An 11495-nucleotide genomic window follows, 5' to 3' on the forward strand; every position below is an offset into this window, starting at 1 on the left:
TTAGTTAAGTAATCCACTCCTGTGCACACAGCAGATAATGTTTAGCATACCAAAGGTCTGATCTATGTCTCATTTTCATATTTTCTGCAGGGAGTACACCTTCAATTTTGTTCACTCTCCTTGTAACTTTAGATTCTGTGGCCCAGAATCAACCTTGTTGATCTTTGAACCATCACCAATCCATTAATATCAGTTGAAGGCAATGTGCCTCCAATTGCACACAACACACCAAATGTGTGGTTAGCAGTGAGTTATAAGTGCTTAAAATAGCTTGTTTCAACTTGTAATCAAATGCCTCGAAGTTACATTCCAGAACTAGAAGAATCTTGCTAACAATGACTTTGCATTGACTGGAAGTGCTGATGGAATGCTTGAAAATAACATTCAAATTTTGATTCTTCCTCAGCCATGAATCATGTAAAAAGGATTCTCGTAGAATGCACTTAAAGTGTTTCAGCACTTGTCCTCTCTTTTTTAATTATCCATTCCCTTTTCAGTACCTCATTCTCTCTGCACTTCTGTCAGGCCATGACAGTACAATCTATGAATACAACAATAATTCTAGAAGTGTCCTTCTGTACTTTATGAATGGCTTGAATAACAGTGCTGAAAATGTGTTGCTGGAAAAGCGCAGCAGGTCAGGCAGCATCCAAGGAGCAGGAGAATCGACGTTTCGGGCATAAGCCCTTCTTCAGGATAACAGTGACCCACAAGAGACTCCTGGAGAATGGAACCAAATGTCCACCTTGTCAACTGAGACTTTTCTATTTGGTTTCATCTTCTCCCTCATGCATACCAATTTTTAACACAGTACAGTGTGCTTGATTTTCTCTGAATCCTAAAAGCCTTTGTCATCATTAAGCATCTCTGGTACAGAATTGACTTCCAGAAAACCAATGGATTTATAGTCATTAGTTGATATTTTTTAAATCATGAAAAAGTTACTCTTCAAAAATATTTCTGTAGATTTGTAGAAGGTGACACACTTCTTTTTAACTTATGCTGATCTTGCTCTTGTTCTTTATAGGTGAGCATTCATAGTCTTCAGTAAAGTGCACACTCTCATCAATTTGTCACCCATTGATTCCTGCCTCTTTTGTTTCCATATAGATTACTTGAGTAAAGCTGAGTGTTCAGGCACACCTTTTTAGTGAAGCTCCTCCAAGTATTAAATCAAGCCTCACCTATTTCCTGGTACACGTGGATCAAGGATTAAGGTCCATGAGGTCCAAGTGCTCTGCAGTTGTTTAATGATTTGAGCTATGACGCATCCAGTCTCGAATCTGAGTTTGGCTTATGATCCATGAACAAAATGCCTCAAAGGAAACTTTGACGTGGCTCACCAGATTGGATTCAAATTTCTTGAAGAAATAAAATCAGCAGGAGGCAGTATATGAAAGATATTAGTATAATTGGTGATATATAGAGTGGACTGCAAATAACACCAAATTCATTTATGTGTTTTTATTTTAGCTCCAGATTTGACGATTATGATGCACTCCTGACTGATTTCCTGCACTTCATCCTTTCTAAACTTGATATTATTCCAAAATTATGTTGCTGTGCCCTAACGTGAATTAAGTTCAGTTCACCCATTGCACCTGAGCTTGCTGGCTAAACACACGCCTTTGTTTTAAAATTTTCATCCATGTTTTCAAATTTTGCATGGCCTCATCCCTCCCTATCTCCATAATTTATAACCGTCAGTCTAACCCAGCCACATAATCTTGCAGGATATCTGACATCCACTGACTCTAGACTCTGAACCATTCCTGATTTTAATCACACCATCATTGGTGGCCTTCAGTGGTCAAGGCATTAGTGGACAATATTGAGTAGCTTGGCGTCATCTTGGCATACCAGGCTGGGCTGACTGGCTAATAGGCAATAGCATGGGTGCTAGTGAAGTGACATTGATGGGAGGACAAAATCTGCCTTCTTGAAGGACCTTGGTGTGTTCATGTTCCACAGGACCATTGCTACTCTCCTTGCGGCAGCACCCTATCCTAACAGTAGGATAGTCCTGACACCTTGCAAGTGCCTTTTGACACTGGTTTTCCACAGTCAGAGTGGAAATAAGCTGCATTTGGTTAGGAGTAGATTGAGTCTGCATAGAATCATGCTAACCTTGCATGTTAGAAGTCTGAATTTCCATTGCAGCACCCAGACATTGAATGTCTTTGATTATGCTGCATTGATCTAAACACTGGCATGAAACCTTCATGACTGGTTCCACAAATATATTAATTAAGTTGGTTACCACATCCATGCTGGAAAGGAAGGGTTCCAAGCTCATTTTTGAGTCTATGGCAGTGAAGGAACCGCAACATAGTTCCAAATCAAAATGGTGTGTGCAAAGGAAGGGTTGGGGTAGGTAAGTACATTGGAGACATTCCTCTTCTTACCCTGCAAGTCATACCCACCTTTTATCCCTCTCCAACAGCCTCTCAAACCCAGCCTCCCAATTCACTCAATCACCCACCAATCCTCTCATTGGGGCTTACCATCCAATTCCATGGACTTCCCTGAAGTCTGGCTTCCATCAGTTACTTTCCTTCGATGACTGGCTGTAGATCCAGCAATGATCACCACTCAAACCTGATGCTGCTGGGACTACAAAGCTGCTGAACAATCAGATTGGCTGGCCACTTTTTATGGAGCGCTGTCCTCTCCAAATCATAGAATCATAGAATGCCTAGAGTGTGAAAGCAGGCCATTCTGTCCACATCAACCACCCCAAAAAGCATTGCACTCAGACCCATCCCTCTAACGTTTCCCTATAACCCTGCATTTTCCATGGCCAATTCACCAAGCCTTCACGCCCCTTGACACTATGAACAATTTAGCATGGCAATCTTTAGACAAATAGAGACAGAAATTCCAATTAATACCCCTTTGAGTTTAAGATGTGCGTGGGGTGGGGGGGGGGGGAGTGTGAGTGGGGGAATGACAGCCAATGTTTTTGTTGTTAGGCTCCCGACAAAACGTTTTAGATTAAGGAGTTTACAAGGAGGATATCAGCCCATAAAACCAAGCGCTATAAGTGCACTCCTTTGTCCTGAATGCTATCAAGCTTCCTGAATGTTGTTGGAGTTGCAAACTTTGCAACCAAAGTGCAGAGACTTCCATTTCATGCCTTAATTAATCTTGATGATTGCGGACAGATTTTGTGCAGTCAGGAGGTGAGATATTCACTTCAGATGTTTCAGCCTTTACCTGGCGCCTGTGGCCACAATATTTATACAGCTGGTCCAGTTATGTTTGTGGTCAATGATAACCCACAGGATGTTGCTAGTGTGGGATTCAGCAATATTAATGCCATTGAATGTCAAGAGAAGATAATGAGATTCTCTCCTGTTGGAGATGATATTGACACTTGTATGGGACAAATGTTATTTATTTACCACTTACCAGTCCAAGCTGGAATGGACCCAGTGTATTATATTGCATACATGAGGATGGGAATATTGTTTCTCCAATTTCTCATTTGATTGTCTACCACCATTCATGACATAATCTGGTAGGACTGCAGAGTTTAACAGAATCTAAATTCCACCAGCTGCGATTGAACTGGAGCCTACATCCCCATGGCATTTGGGTGATTAGTCCAGTGACATAACTGCTGCACCACCATCTCCCCAGGTAGGAAAGTTGGTATCTGTCCTTGAAGCCAGGAGAATTGGAGGTTCACTTCTCAAATTTCTAAATTTTATATGTCTGCTGAATTACTAGTGAAAGAGAGCATGGACGTCAGAGGCTCTGTCAAAAATCTCCTGATGGTCAAAGAGGAAGTCAAGTGGATCATTTAGACCACATTGAGGTTGTGCAGAGGCTGCGGAGATGTAATTGCTCATGGGGAAGTCTTTTTAAATTCTCACAAAAATTCCAAAACAAAAAAATCTCAATCTCACTTCAGGGTTTTGGAGAGGAGTCAATAAGAGAGTCTGACTTTCTGTGGAGTGACTATTGGGTGGGAGGTGGATAAGTTGTTTGGGCATACAAGTGATGGAAAGAAGGAGAGGAAGAAGAAGAAGAAGGTTGATTGGGGTTGGGCTAAAGAGATGGGGTCAGGGAGAGGGTGGAGGAGGGCTGCTGATTGGAGCTCAGAGAGGGTTATTAAGTTATTGGTTGGAAGGAGGGAAGGGGTTTAATTGTGTGGGCTATTAATGTTCAGAGGGACAGCTTGTGAACTTGGGAGTGGGACCAGAGATTTTGGGGGGAAAAGATGTAGGCGTTATCCATCTTAGATTATTCTCAGGCAGAACTTGGTTCCAGGCTATGGGTGTAAAGATCCTTAGCCCTTCATCCAGCAAGTCCTCATCTTGATGAAGCTGGTGTTCCCCTGAGTCTTTGAAACCCAAGTTGACCAAAGGCATTGCCACCACGTAGAATTCCTGGCGCTCCCTTGCCAGTATGGAAAATAAAGACCATGAAAGCATGGGAAGGGTTAAAGCATGAAGACCACTGGCAATCTGTGGTCTGTGGAAGGCAGGATGGGATAACCATAGTGGAACATTCTTACACCAATTAGCAGAGTAAGGTTAAGGCTGAAAGGTCACTATGGCGAGATGAGATAACACAAGTAATAAAGCAAGTTTCTCTGTTAAGTGTTATTATGACAGGATTGGGACCGTAAATATATGGGACATGATATTAAAATATCTAATTAATAGTTAGTAGAGTCAGTTTGAGACAGGAGACTATTGTAACAGATGGAATAGCTAAATATCTATCTTGACAGGTTCATCTGGAATTGAAGATTACTGTAGCACAGTTAGCAATAAATATCTAACCGTGACATTAGAACAACATGAAGTAGAATGTACAACTAAAGAGATAATGGGAACTAACATCACTGGTTTATTGTGTAGCTAGAGTGAGGTACTTTGATTAATATAGTTGGACATGCTGATAAGCTAACAGAAACATGATTAAAAAAAATCCACGGACCCTGAGGTCCATGGGCATTCGAGAATCTGCTTTCTGAGTGTCACGGTTTTTTGTTTGCAAATAAAAGACCTACTTCTTGAAGAACTCTCTGTGTCTCCTGGTGGTTCTCTATATTTTCTCCACAACAAATTTGGCGCTGCGAGCAGAGTCGTGCAGAGACCCACCTGGACAGAGGGCGGCATAACAGGGCGCGTCCTGGTCCACCGGGGGCACTCCTGAGACTGACCGAATAAGGGTACCCAACAAAAAAAGTTAGCATTTTTGCTGTGAATTCGGACTATATTCTGTTGGCTTGGGATGGTCCTTGGGGACTCGGAGGTGTGGGAACCTGCTGGAGGGTCTCTCTGATCCAAGATCCAAAGGCGAGGTGTAAATTGCTGCTGAAGGAGACGTGGAGAATTGGTCAAGAAAACTGTGCAGTGGGGTAAGGGGTGAGTAAGAATAGAAAGTAGCAATTGTTGAGTAAAAATTCCACGTGGTGTATATAGATAGATAGGGCAGAAATTTAAGACCCTATACATAGATAGGGCAGAAATATAAGACCCTATAGATAGATAGGGCAGAAGTATAAGAACCTATAGATAGATAGGGCAGAATAAAAGGGGAAATTGTTTTATAAGACCCTATAGATAGATCGGGCAGAATAAGTATGGGGAAATTGTTTTCTAAGACCCCATAGATAGATCGGGCAGAATAAATAAGGGGAAATTGTTTTACTGGAAGCGCTGATAGACCTGTTTAGAAAGCCAGCAGATTGGTAGTGGATGATTAAAAGTAACATAGCAGAGAATAGTCATAGTGTTATAGTGTTACTAGACTGTTAAATGTTTTAGATAAGGCCTGTAGGGTAATAGGATTTTTGGAAATGAACAAAGGGTCTGTTTAGGTAAGGCTCTGGTTCACAGCAATTGATTTACAGCAGAGTTCTTGGATGTTAGCAGCAAACCTCTGTGTTTGTGTGTGTGTGTGAGGGAGAGAGAGAGAGAGAGAAAGCAAGAAAGAGCAGCTACAGCTTGCAGAATGTTTCTGTGTGTGTGTGTCTGTGTGTGTGTGTGTGTGTGTGTGTGAGAGAGAGAGAGATTGTAGTTTAATCATTGTGATCTGATTTGTATGCGTAATTGTTTATTGGTGGAGCTCGAGATCCAGGGGTATTTTGATTTTATTTTGCACTGTAAGAATTTAAGGTAGTTTTTTTTGAGAGAGAAATTTCTCAAGAAACCATTAGTGATTGATACATTTTGAAGGTGCAGTGTTAGATTGGTTTAGGTTGAATGAATGAGAATAGGCTGTTTGTATTAACTGGCTGCAATTGAGACGATTAGAAATTGATAGATTGGTAAGGGACAATTGCAAGTTATAAAGTTAGGGATTGCTTATACTATTGAACAAAGCACTATTGGACTTGAGTGGTATGAGGAAGTGATTTATGAGAGCAAAGATAATACATTAGTTGGACTGAAATATATCGTAGGATGGATAAAGGGACTGCAGTTGAGATACTGAGTAAGAAATTTCCAGTGGCAAGAAATGATATTGTAAAAATTTCTGAGAAATGGGAAAAAAAGAACTAAGGGTTTATTGACTAAATGGCCAAAAGAAGGTACCTTTGATATACATATGTGCAATGAGATGGAAGGATTAATTAAGAACTATAAGCCGAAAAACAAATCTAAAAATAGAAACCAAAAAAGGGATCAGGAGATGGAAAGAGGGTGAGGAACTGAAGGTAGCTTGTCAGGCACCTGTGGTGACTAGGAACGCTGCAAAAGAACAAGCTGAGCAGTTACAGGAAACAGAAAAGCAGGAATCAGCAACCCCCCTTCTATATCCAGATGTGGAGGAGTTGAATAGACCTCCTCCCTACTCGAAAGAAGAGGCATTGAAGCAGTGTCCTGTAATAAAGGGAACAGTAGAAATAAAGGGACAATTAGAATGGGATGGAAGTGCGGAAGACAAAAATGAACTGAGGGAAAGAAGAGAAAGAGAGAAAAGGGACAGGCAGGAGCAAATAGAAGCTGTATGACGAGAGCAAGAAAAGCTGAAACATGAGAGTAGTGTGCTGCATGGGCTAAGGGAACAAAAAGCAATTGAGGAATACTCATTGCAATATGAAAGAAGGGCTGAAGAGAAAAACAGTGAAAGTGACGGTGAGCAAGCAAAAGGATGATGAGAGACATTGAAAGAAAAAGGCACCAGTACCTAAAGAATGGGAGGAATTAGAAATAGCATCGGACTCAGAGCCTGAGGGGGATTTATTGAGAAGTAGTGTCGGTAAAGGGAAAAAGGGCAAATAGAGAAGGATGCTACCGCTCCTTATAAAAGAGGGGAGAACCCCACAATACATTCCTTGGGGAACTCAGGATCTGGAAGGGCTGAAGAATGTACTGCCCAGTTTACATAAGGGAGCAGGAAGGTGGATCAGGGCTTTTGAAGTTGGAACCACAGGGCAGTTGCTGGCTATAGGAGACTTGAAGGCACTGCTAGTGAGGTTGGTAGGACTCCCAAAGTTAAAGGAAATATTGATCCGAGCCCATTTGAAAAATGCAGCAGACAATCCAATGATTGATGGGGTTGGGTTTGATCGAGTGAGACAGAATGTATGGCAGGCCTTAAGAGACTGTTACCACCCAAAATGGACCCCCAGGCTCTGAGAGGGGATCCACTGGGAGAAATTGAAAACCCGACTGCTTACTTGGAGAAACAGTTTAAGAAGTGGAGGCTGGAAACAGAGCAAGACATAGAGACTCATCAGTTGCTGACCACAATGTTCCGAAATTTCATCATTGAGGCAGTGCCCTCCTGAGTCAGGTCAAGGCTGGAGGAGGTGGTGGGTCTGACATCATCAATGAGCCACCAGGAATTGAGAGATCATGTAGCTCATGCAGTTGAAAGGTTTCGAAAAGACAAAGAGAAACTGTCTGAACAGCAGGAGGAGGTGCAAAGGAAGCTGGCGCAAATGCAGCTCGAAGAGCTTGAAAAGAAAGAAAAAGAGAAGGCTAAAAAGGTGTTTCCAGTAAGAACCGGCACAGTCATCAACACTGGCTTGAACCAAATGCCGCGCAAGGTGGGGGGGGGGGTCCTATCAGGAAGCCAGACAGGGGCCAGAAAGTCCCATGCCAGAAATGGAGGTTTCCAGAGAAGCTTTCCCGCGGGTGATGTATCCTGGGCGGGGCAGATTTAAACAACAGCCTAAACAGAACTGGAGTTCCCAAGGACAGGGACGTAGGAACGGGGGACGAATAATCAGGCTCAAGGGGGGCCAGAAATGATGTGCTGGGGATGCCATCAACCAGGCCACTTTTGGAGGAATTGCCCTTATTGGACCGGGCCCTCTCTGCCCTACAGCGGGCCTAGACAGTGGGAATCCCCAGTGGCCACTTCCCAGACACCTACAGGCCCAGCAGGACCTGTTAACCCATATGGGATGTGTTAGGGATGCCCTGAGAACCTGGATGGGAAGGGACACTACCCTGTAGTAGCATGGGAGGCTGATCAAGAACCAGTAATACAAGTTAATATAGAAGGGCAGCAGACACCAGTGATGATAGATACTGGAGCTACATACACTTGTGTACCTCTCACTTTCCCATGTCAAGTAAAGTTGTTAAAACTGTAGGGTTCTCAGGGAAATCACAGTTAACCCAATTTACAGCTCCAGTAAGATTAGAAATGGAAGGTATGGAGATAGTTCTGCCAATATTAGTGTCTAAAGAGACGCCAATTAACTTGTTAGGTAGGGGTGCTTTACTATAGTTAGAGGTAAGATTGGAGTGCACACAGCAGGGCTTGGTCATAGAAAAGGTCAATACACAATTACTGATGCAAGAAATTAAAGATGTTAATGTTTATTGGATAGGGGATAAAGCAAGTGATATTCAAGACATTTGGGGGATGAGGAAAGCAGAAGTGTTGACAATGTTGACTAAAGCAAGACCACCTAAGGCTGAGCTGCACAGTACAGTGATATTTGATGAGTCTCAGGATGAGGTGTTAGACAGGCAGTGGCAGCAGGAAGTCACTACTCTACAACACTTGAGGAGTGAAGCAATAGTATTAGGGGAGCAGGGAGTGTTCCTGCAAATAGAGAGAAATGCAATCCTGGAAAAGTGGTATAGAGTACCAGGCGCCGCACTACATGTGACCTTACTGGTAAATAAGGGATATCAATCTAAAGACTTAGGACCTATGGCCAGGCATGTAGAAACAGTCAAGGAATGGCATATGCTCACAACAGGGGTTTGGGAATCCAGGGATGGTAGCTATATTAAAATCCTAGCATGCTGAAACTTGACAGGGAATCTGAAGGAAGTCAAGGTAACACCCCAGTGGAGCATGCCAGTGACAGTGGAGGAAGATGATCAATATGGTAATGAGCCATTGGATGCATTATCAGCCACTTTGTGGTCACAGCATGATACAGATCTGGGGAGAGTGAAATCAGCTAGCCCAGTGGAAATAAGGTTGAAATCAGGAGCTGGGGGACAGTAGTGAAATTTCTGACGAATGAAGTTATCCCAAGGTTTGGTATCCTGTCGGAAATTAGTTCAGACAATGGGTTTGCCTTCACTCAGAAAGAAGTTAAATTGATGCTGCAGACTTTGAGAATCAAACAGAGGCTTGGGTGCATGTATCAGCCCCAGTCACAGGGTACGGTGGAAAGGATTAATGGGACATTGAAAGCCAAATTAAACAAGATCTGCACAAGCACCAACCTTAATTGGGTTGATGCGCTGCCGCTGGCGCTAATGAGTTATTGCATGCAGACTAATCACATGACCAACCTAACACCGCATGAGATGCTCACAGGTAGACCTATGCAACACCGCATGAGATGCTCACAGGTAGACCTATGCCAGTGCCCAGGTGGAGAGGCCCATACGAAGCGCCTAACTTGGAGCGGTTAAGCTTAGAACTTAAGCAATATATGCAGCAGCTAACTATGAATCATGAGACTATCCACCTGCAGGAAGCACAAAGGGAACTGCCACCTGTCAATGAGGAAGGACCCAGGGATTGGGTGTACGTGCGGGTTTTTCGAAGACACTGGAATGAGCCGAGGAGAGAGGGACCATTCATAGTGACGAAGGCATCAACTACCGCCATTCAAGTGGATGGATGACACACATGGTAACACCTTAATTATTGTACTAAAGCTCTCCCACTAGCACAAATTAACTGAGGTAAGTCGAGCTGAGGCCGAGGAACTTGGAGGCGGGCAGGGGTTAGTACCCCTCAGCAGGGTTCCGAACAAGGTACAGGTGAAGTTCTTGGGGATACTGATGTGGAGCATTGTTCTCCTGGCAGCGGGGATGGGGAAGACATGAGGGATGCCCATGATACCCCCCTCTCTGATGCCAGGCCTGCATACTCAGACTTGGAGACCATTAACTTGGCAGACCTGGACTGGTAATGCCAGGGCCATTCAGGCTGGGAGGCAAAGACGTATTAGAAGTGCAGACCTTGCTGCCCTAACATGGGTACTCACCCGTGACAATCAATGGTATCAATGGCCAAACTGTACGGACATAATGAAGGCTAGACAGGACTGTTTCTTGTGTACAACGGCAACCCCCTCATACTATGTTGTCCCTACACCCTATACTTCGACCACCTGTACTCAAAGGGGTTTGCAGCACTCTAGCTGACCTCTTAACTCGCTGATTCATCAACTTACAGGCAATTCTATTGCCCGTTTTGGTGCCTCCTACTTCAGGCCTCAATGCTCTGTCAGCAGGATGATGTGGGCAGGCAGCAACTCCAACGGTGGTGAGGTTACAGTACCCTGTGGTCCACCAGTAAGACTAATTACACGTTCCCTTTGGCTGCTTTCAGGATACGGGAAGGGTTGAGTTTTGAATGCTTTAAGTACACCAGTCGGCTATTTTAAGGGTCTTGGCGGGAATATGATTGAACTCGAGGTGGACAGCATATTTGGGGCTGTTTTAAATCCTCACTGCATTCCACTGGCAATACTTGGTGGCTGTGTGGTAAGAAAGGAGGGTTGCGCCTGACGCTACCTGCTGACTGGAGTGGCAGCTGTGCCTGTATAATGCTCCTACACGAAATAGTTATATCACCACACACGCAGCTTGACGCTACGTCATAGCCAGCTTTGCGTCAAAGTAAGCGACGGTATGTTCCTGATCCAACAATTCGGATTGATAGCATAGGGCAGCCAAAAGGTATTCCTAATGAGTTTAAGGCCCGCAATGAGATTGCCGCAGGCTGGGAAACCCTCATCCCAGTGATAGGAATTAGCAAGAATGCTGAATGGGTTAATTACATTTATTACAACCAGCAGAGATTTATCAATTATACTGACGATGCCCTTGTGGCCTTGGGAGACCAATTGGATACTACTACTAAAATGACATGGCAAAACAGACAGGCCTTAGATTGGATACTCGCAGAAAAAGGCAGGGTTTATGTGATGTTTGGGGAACATTGCTGTACCTTTATACCTAACAACACTAGCCCTGGGGGATCTTTTACTAAAGCAATGAACAAACTAAAGAATCTAAGCTGGGAGCTAAAGGACAATGTGG

This window comes from Chiloscyllium plagiosum, chromosome 25, assembly GCF_004010195.1.
Source record: "Chiloscyllium plagiosum isolate BGI_BamShark_2017 chromosome 25, ASM401019v2, whole genome shotgun sequence".
NCBI classification, from domain to species: domain Eukaryota; kingdom Metazoa; phylum Chordata; class Chondrichthyes; order Orectolobiformes; family Hemiscylliidae; genus Chiloscyllium; species Chiloscyllium plagiosum.